The sequence below is a fragment of the Pelodiscus sinensis genome, chromosome 9, assembly GCF_049634645.1.
Source record: "Pelodiscus sinensis isolate JC-2024 chromosome 9, ASM4963464v1, whole genome shotgun sequence".
Taxonomy (NCBI): Eukaryota; Metazoa; Chordata; order Testudines; family Trionychidae; genus Pelodiscus; species Pelodiscus sinensis.
In genome coordinates, this window is record NC_134719.1 from 8,449,229 (window position 1) to 8,464,357 (window position 15,129).

At 40.7% G+C, this 15,129-nt stretch overlaps 1 protein-coding gene across 1 annotated transcript in view; it reads left to right on the forward strand.

Moving 5' to 3' along the window:
- The window catches only part of RNF11 (ring finger protein 11), a 61,205-nt gene that overhangs the window by 969 nt on the left and 45,107 nt on the right, over positions 1 to 15,129 (forward strand). The window lies entirely within an intron of this gene.

Here is a 15,129-nt window from a genome sequence, read left to right on the forward strand (position 1 = left end):
AAATATACCTACACCCATGGATGACGTGAGACTTCTTTGTTTCTTTCAGTGTCACCTATTTTTGCCTTCCAACCAATTGGAAAGGAGATGAAACGTTTTCTCTTAAGATGTATTGTTTTTCGATGGGTTATAGGCGAAGATTTTAATGAATTTATAAAGCGTAAGCATAAGTCTGCTGTGGAAACTATGCAAACAAGAAAAAGCAATACACACGCTAAATCAAAACTAGAAAGATTTTTTTTGTAACCCTGTTTTTAAAATTTTTTAAACAGCTCTGCACTAATATTTTTAGGTGGTGTTCTTATAATTTTTGGCTGAAAAAGAGGAGCCTCTAGTTTCTCAGCCTGGACAGCTTCCTTTGTTATCTTCATGTGGTGACATCACTGTCTGGCATTGCTCTTTTCTCATTATCCTCTTAAACCAGAGACTACGCAAACAAAAAACAATCTTTGACCATGTTTATTTACTCTTGCCTTTGCTTTCTTGATTTGTTTTAACCAGTAATTGATCCTTAATGAGTAACTCTTTTTTAAGGCATTAAATCTTATTTCCTTCCAGGAATATGTATCAGACATAGGGAGCGTATTTTTTTCCATTGCTTCTCTCATCCCTACAACAATTAATGAATTTGCAGCTTCTTGAAAGATCACAAAGACAGAAAATACATAGCACTTGTTCTTCTTCATGAAAATGAACATTGATGTGAAATAGTGTGGTCAATAATAGCAAGTCTATAACCTTGACCTCCATTCAAGTGGTGATCAGAGAGACAGACAGATACAGGCATACACTGAACTTGTTGGTTGCACTTGCTATCACTGGGATCACCATTCCCCTATATGTCAAAATGTGTATTACCTGAAACAAGCCATCCAAAAGGAGTTGGTTATATAAGACTATAGTAAAAGTGGAAAAAATAATTGAAGGAATACGTTATTTAAACTGTTATATCTGCCCCTTTCTTAGGGGATGGTCTGGACAAAAAAACTTGTTGCATTTTCAAACCTGAAATAATAAGATATCTTCCTGAGAAATCTACCCAAGTGATTGAGACAGTAACCTTGAAGGGAGACGTCATAGCTCTTTAGTTAGTTAGATAGGAGTCATTCAGTAGTTGCAGAATAGGCATATAGTGAACAGAATTGCAGGAAACATTTAACTAGGTAAATCTGACATTTACAATACTGCATATGTTAAAGAATGAGATCTCTGAAAGGATTTTTTAATTGTTCAAGAAAAGGCATAGGTAACTCCAGTGGTATTACAAAGCAGGGAGTATTGCTGGTTACCTTTTATATGTACACAAAAGTGTCTAACCATTTTAGAATTAACTTCCTTATATGCAGAACTTTTCCTAAAGTCTCAATTAAAGCTACTTAACTCCAGTGAACTGAAACTTGTCACTGTCGGATCAAGTTAATTAAAGAACATACTACTCAAAACTAAGCTTACGTTATCTTTTCTAATTAGGAATGCAAGAATATTTGTTAAATCAAGATGTAATATAAACAAAGTTTGGCAGTCCATGCTATATGTTATACATTGCAAATGCCACATGTTTGTGATCTCCATACTGTTTTTTGTTTTTTAAAGACTGACAGTATTATGAAGACCTCTTCATCCCAAACAACAGCTCTTCTCCCTTCAGATCATCATTCCATCATCATCTTATTCCTGAACAGTTGCAAAAATCAATTTATTCTTTTATTAAATTTTGGAGACCACTACAGTAGCATCCCAGGGTCTGAACGAGACACTTAGGGAGAAAAGATGTGGAAAAATACAACCCCATTGAAAGTCAAAAAGAACTGTTTGTATTTAAGAAAACATAGGCCATGTCTGTAGTACAGAGAAGATCGAAGTTACAGCAGTTGATTTCTGGGGTTCCAATTATCAGGTCTAGTGAAGACATGCTAATTTGAACTGAGAGGGTGCTCCCATCAATGCCAGTAGTCTGCTTCTACAAGGAGTAAGGGAAGTTGAAGAGAGCGTGTGTTCCAGTCGACCTCCTCCGTGAAGTCGATTTAAGATACTTCTACTCCAGCTATGCAATTAACATAGCTGGAGTTGCTTAATTCGAACTAAGCCTACAGTATAGACCTAGCCTTAAGGTTGTTAGATTCTCAGAACTGAGGGATTTAAAAAAATCTGCTTTCCTTTTCAGCATATCTTCTCATCATTTGCTAGTATCACACTTGTGCTATATTTCAGACGCTTTCAGACACAAGAGGTAGAGTTAACTTCTAACAAAGGATTTCCACAAAGTTGAAAATTAAAGCACAAAAAGTTTCTCAGTATATATTATACTTACTGCAGTAAACAGAAATGCATCAGAACTTCCTGCAAAATCTTGGAATTCATATTTACTTCTAGAAAGCACATCTGAAATGCTTTTATGGAAGAATAATTTACAAAACTCACATTGAATAATGTAGTTCCAGATCTAGCCACAGATTCCTGTAATACTACACACTAGGGATGTAAGCAGCTAGTTGAGTTGACAACACGGCTACTCACATTCTGCTCCCCTTGTTGCCTCTGTATCAGATGCAGCAAGGGGAGGAAGCAGGAGTCAGTGTTATGTGGGACCTGGCTTAAAAGACCATTCCTACAGCACTGTCTCTGTGGTGCCCCCTGGTTCCTCCCAGCGCCCTCTTTCCCCCGCTGCTTCCTGGGGGGGGGGGGGGCAGGTGTGGCTGCTGCGAAGCAGCCCCTGCCTGTGGCGGGCCCAAGCTCCTGACGTATCAGATTGCCATCCTCTGACCTAGATACATCCATTACCTCGTACATGGTAGTTCAATCAAGTATTGCTGTCCCTCATGCTGGACCCCATCCTGATCCTAGGTCGGTACGTCCTTTTTGTCTGTGTTGAGTGTGGGTTGGTACCAAGATGTTTCCTAACAAGATGCTCTTTTACCATCCCTCTGAAATATGTTCATGTCCTGTGCCTAGTACCTTTTAGGTATGAGTGTTTCTGCAGCATCAGCCCTGTTCCTGCCAGGTTCTGTGAGCAGGGCCTGCTTCTTGCTCACAGCTTCACTTTGTTTTATATTAACAAAATTGACCGTTGTGGCCTAGGCCTCACTTTGGTTGATGACCTGTGATAGTATAGACAAAGCCAAATACTGGTTGTGGCAACAACATCTATGAGACTGTTGCATCAGCTGGGGATCACCTGCATTCAGTATACTCTTTCCATGCCCCCTCCTTTTCTAACATGAATCCTCCCACACTCTAGGCTGGGGATGGCAAGTCAGGTCTGTGAAAGTCAAATTCCCAGCTGTCCTATTAGAGTAGCCATATGAGCAGGACAAGGTGCCAAGACTGAGGCATCGGTCCTTTGACTTTAAGAAGTTTAAAGTGTCCTAGAAAATTAATCTGAATAATTAAATGACTATTTATTGAAACTTTGCTTAACAGACCAGCCAAGCTGCTTTTGATGAGTCTTAGCAGTGCAACTTATGTGTATTGACTCACCCCACTATTGCTTTATATTAGTGTTCTTCCACGGTCTCCAAAAAGAGCAGTAATTAATGCTATTAAATATGTCAATCCAAATTAATCTCTGGTATGAGTGCAACTCCCAAAAAGTTATCTGAGCCAAATTCTTTGAAGCCTTACAATGAAGGTATGAGTTACATTGAGGCCAAAGTTATACTACTAGAAGTTATACTACATTACCACTTACAAACAAGTGTGAATGGTAAAGTAGTACAACTTATTCCAGTTTGGCAATGAGTGTGTAAGCCTAATGTAACTTAGACACTAGGGATATAAGACTAGTCAACGATCCGATAAGCTTTTGCTTATCAGATAGTCGACAAATTGCTTTCCCTGCCCCTTGCTGCTCCTATCAGAAGCAGCAGAAAGCGTGGGAGCAGGAGCTGGTGCTGGGCTCCTGCTGGCTCTTAATACATTTAAAAATCAGAAGCACAGTGTGGGGACCTGGTGTGAGCCGGGACAGCTGATTCCTGATTCACGCCGGGTCCACTGCTGCGCTCCAGCCTTTTTACATTTAAAGATGGTGCACAGTGGTGGGGGATCTGGTGCGAGCCAGGAATCAGCTGTCCCAGTTCGCAGAGGATCCCCCCTGCTGCTCTTCAGCCTTTTAAATGTATTAGGAGCCAGCAGTCGATTAGTTGACTAAATGAAATTTAACATCCCTATTACACACACTGCAGGGATATAAGAGGATAGTTGAGCATAAAAGAAGTGTTTACTGCTAGCAAGCCCATCTCCAATCAAAGCTGTCTCTAGCAAATGAAGTTCAGACTTAGTGTGTCTAGACTCTAGGTTATTAAGACAAACAGAGATCAGTTCCAAATGGAGTGAGAGAGAAACAGAGTGGATGAGGAAGCTTAGAACTTGTAGGAGGATGGGCAATGGTAGAATGCGCTAGTGTTGTTCTTGCAAGGAAGTGAGCAACAGAATGTGATGATGTGAGCTACCTTGTATATCTTGTTTTGCATATTGAACATCTCCCGTGGCAACATTCTGTAACAATGACTGTCTGTTCTGCCCAGGGCCAATTATAAAGGCACAGGAAGTGCAATATTTTCAGATGTAATTTAGAGAGCTATATTTGAAAGTCTGTCATAGAATGATTCTTCATTGTTGGTTTTTTTTGTTTTTGTTTTGTTATAATGGCGTCAGTATGGTAAATTGTTCATGTATGCAAAATTTGGGATTTTGTGAGCATGAAGCACACTGGACTATCTTTTTTAATATCTGTATTTCAATTTGCTTGGAGAATAACTTCATTCAAAAATATAGTCACATAAGTTTATTTGACAAATAAACAATTTACTTTGAGATTTCTTCCATCTGGAGGGCCATATCTTGTGTTCTCCCAAAGTGGTAGTTTAGAGGATTGTGTTGCAATTGATCAAATATAATGCTTTGAGAGGTTTTTTAAAGTACAGGTTTTTTTTCTGGTGAATGCAGAGGCAGCAGAGGGGGAAGAGGGGAGGCTGCCGCTAAACAGCCTCTGCCCATGGAGGGCCAAGATGGCTCCAGCAGCAGCCCCTGTCTTCGTGGGATCCCAGTGTGGGTCCCAGATTATGGCTTTTACTACATTTAAACTGCAGAGCCACAGTGGGGGTAACTCCTGGACAGTGCGAGCCAGGACAGAGCATCTTCCCTTATCAACTAATCATGCAGTCAATACAAATTGTATCAACTACATGATTAGTCAGTTATCTGCCTCTTAACATCCCTAGGGCTCTGGCAGTGATTTAAAAGGCCCGGAGCTGCAGCCACTGCTGCTACTGCAATAGCAGTGGTGGCAGCTCAAAGCCCCAGGCCCCTTTAATTTGCTGGGCCCAAGGGTAACTGCACCCCCCTACCCCTTCCATCATCAGCCTTGTGCCCAGGAGTGACATAAATTTTACTGGCCTAGGTGGTAGTGTAAACATAATCCTGTGGTACTCGTTAGATTTTTAGCTTGGCGGAATGGCTGTTTGGTATCTTGTTAACTTTTTCTAGTTAACAAGATGGGAATGAGGGAGAAACATCTTAAATATCTACAAGGTAAAGGATATTAGATGGGATCATAAGGTAGGTAATCTTCTGGTATCAAACAATGGTGGAAGAATTCTTATAACACACTTTTAATGAATTATTGGTTGAATCCTATTATTGACTGTCTTCCAAATGAAAAAAAAAAGATTTTTTTAACTCCAGTCTCATTTAGTACAAGAAAGTCTCATTTAAAAGACTGCTTCCCATGCACAGCAGCTCCCATGGAGTCGACTGCCCTGCCCTGCGTGTAACCTTGTAACCACTGAAAATTTCAGTGGTTACACGGTTACTTAATAAAATGCATTTTAACATTCCTAGTTGGCGCTGATTACTGTGCTCCACAAAGATTCAGATAGGTAGAATTTACCTTGAATAAGGAAGCTGATTACATGAGATTACTTGCTATTCTGTATAGCTTATCAAGTGCTCTGTTGCAGCATAATTAAATATGCATTAATTTGATCAGGACTCTCAATACTAACTCAAGTTTTTTCTAAAAATTTGAGTGGAAGAAGTAACAGTCTCATCACAGAACTACTTTGTGTGTCTCTCTTACTAGAAAAAAATCTAAAATGCAATGGTTGCATTTATTCAGATTTTTTTTTCTCCACAGTCCCTCCTTCCACAGAAGAGGGATAAAAGAGGGATAATTCTCTTCCATTCTGAATCATAAATGATAAGATTGCGAGACACCTTTTTTCTCTCCTATATTTTAAAATCAAAACCTAAAGGTAAGCAAAACATTGGGGATTTATACTATTTTACACTGGAAATCTAAATAAAAAGCAAGAAAAATTCCTCTTAAATAGATATGTGAAGAGATAATCCTCTGAAGGCAAACATTTTAATAAGAGAAGATTCAATAGAATAACTTCAGAGTTTTGCAGATTCAGAAAGGTAAGTATTTGTATGAACATCTGCCTAGTCAAAAAAAAAAAAAAGTGGAACAGCGGTCCCTCTGTCCAACAAGACAATAATTCCTGCTAAGGTCTAGTTATGGGATCATGTAGAGCAGGAGATCACTTTTTAAATTAAGTGTAATCCCAGATCTACCTCAAACCCAAATACCCTTGCCCCGCCTCCTTTGTGCCCCTTCTCCAAGGCCTGGCCTCTGCTCACTCCATCCTCCCTCCTTCTCCCATCCTCCCTCACTTTCACCAGGCTGGGGCAGAGGGTTGGGGCGCAGGCTCTGGTCTTGGATTAAGGGATTTGGAGTGTGAGAGGGGCCTCTGAGCTGAGCTTGGGGCAGGCAGTTGGGGTGTCAGAGGGAGTTCTAGGTGCAGGCTCTGGGAGGGTGTTTGGATGCAGGGGTGCTCAGGGTTAGGGCAGGGGCTAGGGGTGCAGGAAGGGGTTCATGACTGGGGTAGGGTTTCAGGATGTGGGCTCTGACTGGGCACTGCTGACCTCAGGTGGCTCCTGGGTGATGGTGCAGTGGGGCTAAGGCAGGCTTACCTCTGCCCTGGCCCTGCACCACTCCCTAAAGCAGCCAGCAAACTCCAACCCAAGTCGTGTTGTGCCCTCCACTCTGCTCTGTGGAGATAGGATACAGAGTGGGAGAAGGGGCACCTTGACATCAGCACCCCTCGTCTCCCTCCTCTTCCCTGCACAGCAAGCAGGAGGTTCCCCAGGAGAGGGGGAGAGGCAGCTCCACGGCAAAGGGCAGGAGATGCGCAGCATTAGGGGAAGGGGCAGCTGAAGTGCAGGCACTTGAGAGCCTTTTGGCCAAACCAGTCGGGACCACCTGTCAGAGGCGCCAAGATCTACCTGTAGATCCTGAGCTAGTGGTTGGTGATCACTCATGTAGAGGTGGGTTGGACTCTTGCATGAAAACAGAATACTACTGAGGAATAACAAAGTCTTCTGCTAAATTACTTTAAGGGAAAAAACTTTAAAAAACCCCAAATAGTTCTGCAGCACCTTAGAGACAAACAAAAACGTAGCGGGTGTCATGAGCTTTCATGGGCACAACCCACTTCATCAGATGATTAGTACAAATAAGTAGCAGAGAAAGAGAGGGGATGGGGAGGGAAAGAGAAGGAAAAAAAAAGTTAGGAAAAAAATAGTGTCAATTAGAGTGTCTGTGCTAAATGAGGCTAATAGAGTGGGCTGTAAGTACCTGGTGCTTAGCTTTTTATGTCATGAGGGTGTGGAATGTAGCAGCCTATCCAGATCAAGTCTTTGTTCAGACTTTGATTACAGGTGTCAAACTTGTAAATGAAACCAAGTTCTGCAGCTTCTCTCTCCAGCTGGTTTTTGAAATTGCTTTGTAATAGTATAATCACTTTTAGATCCTTTAATGAGTACCCAGGCAAGTTAAAATGTTCCCCAACAGGTTTCTGAGTGTTACCATTTTGAATATCTGATTTGTGTCCATTAATCCTTTGTTGTAGAGACTGTCCAGTTTGGCCAATACACATGGCTGAGGGGCATTCCTGGCACTTGATGGCATAGATCACATTGGTGGATGTGCAGTTGTATGAGCCTCTGTTGTGATGGCTTATGTGGTTAGGTCTAGGGATGTGAACAATTAGTTGACTATGCGATAAGCAAATGCTTATCAGATAGTTGACAGGCTAGTTGACTAGTCACTTCCCCCTCCCTCCTTGCTTCTTCTATCAGAAAGAGGCAGCAACAGGGGTGATGAGCAGAGGGTGCTTCAAAGCGGCAGCTGTGTGTGGAGCCCCCACTGACCCAGGCTCCATGCGGTGCTGCCACTTTGAAATGCTGCAGGGAGCATGGGGCCAAAGTGGCCCCTGCTGGCCCCGTGTTCCCCACAGTACTTTCACCTTTGAAGTGTAGTAACAGCCCTGGGGCTGTTGCTACTCTTCAAAGGCGGAAGCGCCCTTATCGACTAATCGAATAGTCAGTGAAAATTGCATCGACTATTTGATTAACCAAATAATCAAAATTTTACATTCCTAGTTAGGTCCTGTGGTGAAGTCGCTTGTATAGCTATGTGGACAGAGTTGGCACCGGAACGGATTGTAGGGGTGGGTTCCTGGGTGAGTATGATGGAGGTGTGCTGCGTGGTTGCTGGAAATAATTTGTTTGAGGTTAGGGGGGCTGTCTGTAGGCAAGGATTGGCCTTTCCCCCAAGGCCTGTGAGAATGAGGGATCATTTTCCAGGATAGGGTGTAGATTTATAGTGATGTGCTGGAGGGATTTAAGTTGGGGACTGTAGGTGTTCTGTTGTTTTCTTTGTTTGGCCTATCTTGAAGAAGCTGATGCCTGGGTATTCATCTGGCTCTGTCAGTCTGTTTTTTCACATCCCTGGGTGGGCATTTAAGTTTTTAAGAATGCCTGATAGAAATGCTGTAGGTGTTTGTCTCTATCTGGGGGATTGGAGCAAATCCGGTTGTATCTTAGGGCCTGACCAACTGTAAACAATTGGTTGGGAAATGTGTTGTGGATGGAAACTAATGTCATGTGGGTAAGGATAACAGTCAGTGGATTTCCAGTATAAGATGGTGGAAATGTGGTCATTGTTTAACAGTGCCGTAGTGTCAAAGAAGTGAATCTCTTATATAAACTTGTCCTGACTAAGGTTAATGGTTGGGTGAAAGTTATTGAAATCCCTGTGGAATTCTTCAAGGGTCTTTTTTAATTATAGACTAGCACAGCTACCCCTCTGAGACTTTTTAAGAGAAATTGTGGTGTACATACCAATTTGAAGGATGATCAGATTCTGGAGACCAAAACTTGCTTTACTGTTTTTTGTGGTCACCTTTTTTATATTTGATGCATCTTAAATGCATTTTTAGATATGCTTAAATGATCCTTCAGTGATGTTGTATGGAACACTGTGTCTGGAGAAGACATTTCTGTTTGAAGGCTTAGAATGTCAACAGGAAGAACAAGAAGCTTCTAGCTTCCACCAATTTTTACAGGAGAAATTGTTTTTAAAACTCTTGGTAAAGCAGCAGGAGAAGAGAACAAATTCCTCCTTTTGGCAAAGTATTTCATACCAATCCAAAAATATTTTCTAAATCTAGCCTTTCCTTTTGCATCTGTGCAGAAATTATAGAAAAGATTAGAGACAATAAAAATACAGTTCTAGCCAAAGCACCTTACAGAAGAAAGGTACAGGAGGAATTGTTTAAGTAAGATTCTGACATTTAAGTGGATAATTTATATCAGATCAATCCATTTAAAACTACCAGAGAAGAAGCAAACTGCTAATATAATTTAACGTTTCAGTGTTTGTTACACTTTAAGACCAATGGAGAAATCCTGGCTTCATTTAAATAAATTGGAGTTTTGCCACTGAATCCAATGGGGCCAGGATTTCCTTCCCAGCTATTTATTGTTAACAAGACTTACTTTACTAAACCATTTTATGACTTAAGAGTGGGAAAAAAGTCAGTCTTTAAAAGCCTGGTAATACGTTCATAATAAGCGTATTTTGACAAGCATAAATATTACATAGGCAAAACATTAGAAGAATGTTGTGAAATCAAGCACTCAAAAGTTAGAAAATACGAAAATTAAAGTTACCTGTGCAATCTTGTGTGTAAATATGTGTGTGTTCTGATATAGTTTTCAATTATCACAATACTTTCAGAAACTATTTACTGTAGAACAACAAAAAGTCCTGTGTTTCACTCTTTTCTTATGCCTGTATATTTATACCTGCCTCTGGAATTTCCACTACGTGCATCTGATGAAGTGGGTCTTTGCCCACGAAAGCTTATGCTCCAATAAATCTGTTAGTCTATAAGGTGCTACAGGACTTCTCGTTGTTCTTGCAGATTCAGACTAACATGGCTACCCCTCTGATACTATTTACTGTAGAAACTGTTTATAGTGAAGGGGACTACAAATAGAAAAAGAATGGTATTGATAACTAATAAACTCACAAGCCAAATAGAAACACTTGGTATTTAGTGATTTCCTTTAATTACTTGCTTTAATATATTGCGGTATCCTTGTTCAAATACCAGAACAAAACTAACATTCCCACCATCACAATTTTCATTTCAGAATCCAAGTTACAAATTTGCATTTATTCAGAATTTAAGGGATTTAAAAAAAAAAAAAAAAAAAAAAAAAAAGAAAACCACTGTTAAAACTTACAGGATATTGTTAAGTTTGATTTATCTGGTGGTAAATGATATTCTGTTCTCATTGTTTATTAATTTATTTCACTCCTTTTGTACTGGAAGAAAAACATATATCAAACTACCATTAGCATGTAGTCTTACAATAGCACAAACTCTCTTTTAATAAAGAGGAAGCTGCATTTAACTAAAATCTTGATCCTAGAACTCAGCTTTCATCACTGGTATCAATGCTCCTAATAAGAAAAATGTTACAGGGCCCTGTTGGTTTATACTGTTCTAAGAAATTGAGCACATGGATATCTATTTGTGACATTCAAAACAGACATTCAATAATTGTCTCGGAAAAAAAATATTGTAATATATATAAGAAGTTATTGCTAATAATGGCACAGAAAAATGAAACAACTTTTAATTGACTTACTAAACCATACTGGTACTGTTTCACTAGTGTGCTAATGATAAACTACTTTCTTATTTTTATGAATACTCTCCATAACATTACAGAAGTTCCCTGTGGTCCAGAGATAAAGTTAAATACTACTATAAAGCTTCCAGCAGTTTCATTGGAAGCAGTTTTTACCTGACACTAAAAGTGGAATGGGAGACAGTGTGGTAATAAGAAAGCAACACTGAGAAACTAAAGTGACTAACAATGGGGGGTGGGGACTGGTAAAAGGAAGATAGAACCATATCTTGTAATTGTTACATTGTCCTCTCTATGTTCTGGTTTGTAGTCATCCTTTGTGTGTCATGACTGTAGAGCAGGGCTGGGCAAAACATGGCCTAGGGGCTGGATCCAGGTCGCGGACCACCCTGCTGGCACCGTCAGGCACACACAGCTGCTGCGTTTAACACAGACCCTGTGTTTCTCTGCTCTGCAGGGAGGGGGATCTTCGCGCCCCCAGTGCAATCCTTAGCTCCTATTGGCCAGAAACAACCAGCTCATAAGAACTGACCTCAGTCAATCTCTCAGCTCTGATTGGCTGGAAACTGCCAGCCAATCAGAGCTGAGAGATTGGTCTGCGAGACTGGGGCAACCAGAGTTGAGAGCCACGTGGAGGAAGCAGCCTGTATTTTCAGTGGGCTGGGGCTGCTGGGCAGGAGACAATTAGTTAAACTCCTCCCAGCAGGCGCCTGCCTCTGGCATCCCAACTCCCTTCCCCCAGATCACCATCCAAACTTTCTGCACCCCCTACCCCTGGTGACAACTCCCTCCCAGAACCTGTATCATCTCCTACAACACCCCTCCCCCACGCCAGAATCCTCTCCTGCACCCACACTCCCTCCCTGACCCTATACCCCAACCCCCGACCCAGGTCACAACCCCCTCCTCCACCCAAACACCCTCTGAGACCTCACACCATCTCCTGCATCCCAGGCCCTCTGCACCCTACTCAGGCCTAGACCCTGCCCCCCCTCTACAGAAAAGTGCAGCCCTTGTCCACTTTCCAAAATCTTGGAGAGGCCCCCCCCTCCAAAAATTATTGCCCACCTCTGTTGTAGAGGGTAGGGAGCTGTGCATCCTCTCCTTCCAGTTGGTTGGTAAAACAGCATCCTATGGCTCTGTATCATTTGTGACTACTTAACTTCTCTGTGACACAGTTTTTTCCATCTGTAAAATGGGAATGCTAGAGCTTACCTACTTTACATGGGTGAAGAACAAAGCAGCTTTAATTCAATCTATAATGAAAATTAGATAATAAAAAAAGGGATCCTTTCATTGTGGGATCAATTTAAGCAAATTGTCTTACATTTTGAAGGATTTGCAGAAACAGATACAGCTGTTATGTAACAATTACCGGTAACCTATTGAACATTACATAATTAAAAAAGAGGTTACTTTGTAAAGAAATCCTAGTGAGCTTTGTTGATTTGTATATGACTCTTGCATCTCTCTGCCGTCAACCTCCCAATAAGGAGTTGAATACTTAAATTGAGTCTGATTCAGCTCAGAAAAAGGGAGAAATGTTCTCCAACTTAAGGCAAATAACATTTCATCCTTCTCAGTCAAGTTCAGTTTCCTTCTTGTGGCCAAATTCTTTTTGTTTTGTTTAGTGGGTGGCTATCTCATTTCAGCTCCTGGAACAAGCAAGGCTACATATTACAGATGGCCTAGATTTAGAAGTTTCAGGGGAAAGTACAATTAACTCTCCACACAATCTCTCATGAAGTTATTGTGCTAAACTATTCATTTAGTCTAGTGTAAATTGGTAAGCTGTGCATTAGAAATAAATCTAGTTATTTGCTTGGTTTTTGTTTTTTCCTTTCTATTATGTATTCATGAATTTCTGTGTGTGTTTGGTGTTGTCTGACCACAGTGAAAATACAGTTGCAGTTCTTGAAGTCTTAATGTCATAGAAGTTACATTTTTATCATTTTTCCAGTTCTGTATCTAATTTTTATATATAATACACCATAGCTGTAGTGAAAAAATCACTTTTCAGTGAGTGATACAGATCTAATGCATTCATATTCCCAGGATCTATGCTATCGACTGTGACTGTCAACTGTACCTGGTACCTGTAAGATCTTCTCTCTCCCCTCCTCTCCAGGCAGGTCACAGAAAACTTACGTAAAAATCACGTCTTGCTGTTAGTTCCTCTAAAAGCTCTGTAAATGGTACTGTGGTATTTTTTACTGAAAGTCAAAAGCATATCACCTAGAAGTGGTGGAAAATGGTACCAAGAAGTACCATGTTGCTCCTCATAGTATATCAAAGAATATACTAGGAGTTGAAGGAAGGAAGGGGAAAGACAGTTCATTCCCCTGCCAATGCAAGAATCGTTCTTTCCAATATATTCTTCAGGAGTTTGTCTAGCTTACTTTTAAGTTATTCAGGTAAGGAGGGGCTTCTTCAGCTTTCCTGGGAAGACTGCCCACGTTTTCTAAGAAATTGCCCCACACTAGTCACCCTCAATGGTCCCTATCTTGGGCCTTATCTACACTAGGGACTTACCCTGAGCAAAGCCTTCAGTTGCCAGTAATCAACATAGCTACATGAGTGCAGACTCTCAACGGTGAGTAGGATGCACCATTGTAAGCTGCAGTTTGTATTGGTTCATCTTTCCTTCATTTCAAATGGGTGCGGTACACCAGTGCAAACAGTGGCTTTGTCTGGCTATGCAAGGGGGGAAATCCTGATCCCACTGAAATCAATGGGAAAACTCACTGACTTCATGAGGGCCAGGATTTTAACATATGGGCTTGCAGTAGATGCAAAGCAAATGTCCAGTGTAAACAAGGCCTCAGTTTCATCCCTTTTTTTCTCCTACCCACAGTCCTTTTGTAAAAGAGAAACATGATAAGATATCTGATCTGATTAGATTTACATCAACAGAGCAGCCTGGATCTTTAATAAACTATCTAACCGTCCATAAGTATTTTTTTCTGTTTGTAAATTTAGGAGGAAACTGCAGAGGCTTTCACAGCTTGCTTGCGTTGTACAGCAGACTGTGATATCCCATGGGCCATTCAAGATTACAGTAACATCATTCATTTGCATTGTGGGGTGTTGCTGTGCCTCTTACCCTCACACAGGATTGCCAGTTATAACTCTGGATTGTTTCCAAAGTCTAAATGTGTTTGGCAAGCTTTCTCAATACCATTAAGAGTTTGATTACCTTTGTTCGTATGTGGGGGATCGCCTGTGTTTTTTGCAGAGCTTTTGAATGTAAAGCTTTTTGTTCTGTGAAATGTTTTGCTTTTGCTGGAACTTCTACCATTATATAATATTTTTTTAAATTGCCACGCATGCACTTTCATTTAAATTGCACTATTATATTTTAATGGTTCTTTGCTATAGTTTAGTGTTCTTCAGTGGGCTTCACCAGTTTCCTCTCTTGATGTCTGTTATTTAATATGAGTTGCAGGATTCTGTGTGTGGCCCATAAGACATTTTGTTTACAGATATCCATGTGCAGCATTGCTAGATTCTGCTGGTTTCCATATACATAGTTTTCTCCCTACTGGTTTTACTAAAGTGACACACACAAAAAAAGCAAGAGTATGTGAAGTAAGACGCATGCTCACTGCTTGCAACTTTGACTGCGAAAGCTATGTGCTCACTATACATCCAATCAAAACACTGCTCCAATTCATTTGGCACATCCACGCAAATTCTAGGTACATAAGCGCATTTAGCAAAACTACCCTATCTCGGGAGGCCGTCTTGTTTACAACAATCTTGCAGCTCACTGAGATGAAGGAGGACCACACATGGGGCCCGCACACTAGCCTAAGCTGGCCATCTCCACTCTAAATACAAAGTTTAGGGACTTCTTCCAGGAAGAAAACCTGGCTTCCATCTTAAAGGCAGTAACTAACCATCTCCACTCTAAATACAAAGTTTAGGGACTTCTTCCAGGAAGAAAACCTTGCTTCCATCTTAAATGTTACTATGAATAACAATAACTAGTTTATTGTACAGCCCCACATTTGTTGTTAGTTCATCTTAACTAATATTTTATTTCTTTATCCTTTGTTAATTCATAATTACTGAGACTGAATATTGGCTCGTAGCAAATTCCCCTTTGTCTGTGGCCTTTTCAGA